Genomic DNA, 830 nt, shown 5'->3' with positions numbered 1-830 from the left:
TCATCATCCTCATGCTCATCCTCATCCTCATCCTCAGCCTCATCCTCATCCTCATCCTCATCCTCGTCCTTAGCCTCATCCTCATCCTTATCCTCATCCTCATCCTCTTCCTAATCCTATCCTCATCCTCATCCTCATCTTATCCTCCTCCTCCTCCTCCTCATCATCATCATCATCATCCTCATGCTCATCCTCATCCTCATCCTCAGCCTCATCCTCATCCTCATCCTCATCCTCGTCCTTAGCCTCATCCTCATCCTTATCCTCATCCTCATCCTCTTCCTAATCCTATCCTCATCCTCATCCTCATCTTATCCTCCTCCTCCTCCTCCTCATCATCATCATCATCATCCTCATGCTCATCCTCATCCTCATCCTCAGCCTCATCCTCATCCTCATCCTCATCCTCGTCCTTAGCCTCATCCTCATCCTTATCCTCATCCTCATCCTCTTCCTAATCCTATCCTCATCCTCATCCTCATCTTATCCTCCTCCTCCTCCTCCTCATCATCATCATCATCATCCTCATGCTCATCCTCATCCTCATCCTCAGCCTCATCCTCATCCTCATCCTCATCCTCGTCCTTAGCCTCATCCTCATCCTTATCCTCATCCTCATCCTCTTCCTAATCCTATCCTCATCCTCATCCTCATCCTACACATGTCCTCATCCTATCCTCATTCGCATCCTATGCTCCTCTTTATCTTATCCTCATCCTCCTCCTCATCCTATCATCGTCCTCATGCTCTTCCTCTTCCAATCCTCTTCCTCGTCCTATGCTCATCCTCTTCCTCATCCTTATCCTCATCCTCATCCTCATCCTCATCCT

Source organism: Lupinus angustifolius, chromosome LG04 (assembly GCF_001865875.1).
Source record: "Lupinus angustifolius cultivar Tanjil chromosome LG04, LupAngTanjil_v1.0, whole genome shotgun sequence".
Lineage (NCBI taxonomy): Eukaryota > Viridiplantae > Streptophyta > Magnoliopsida > Fabales > Fabaceae > Lupinus > Lupinus angustifolius.
The sequence above is the reverse complement of the archived record's forward strand: the minus strand, read 5'-3'. Positions refer to the sequence as shown.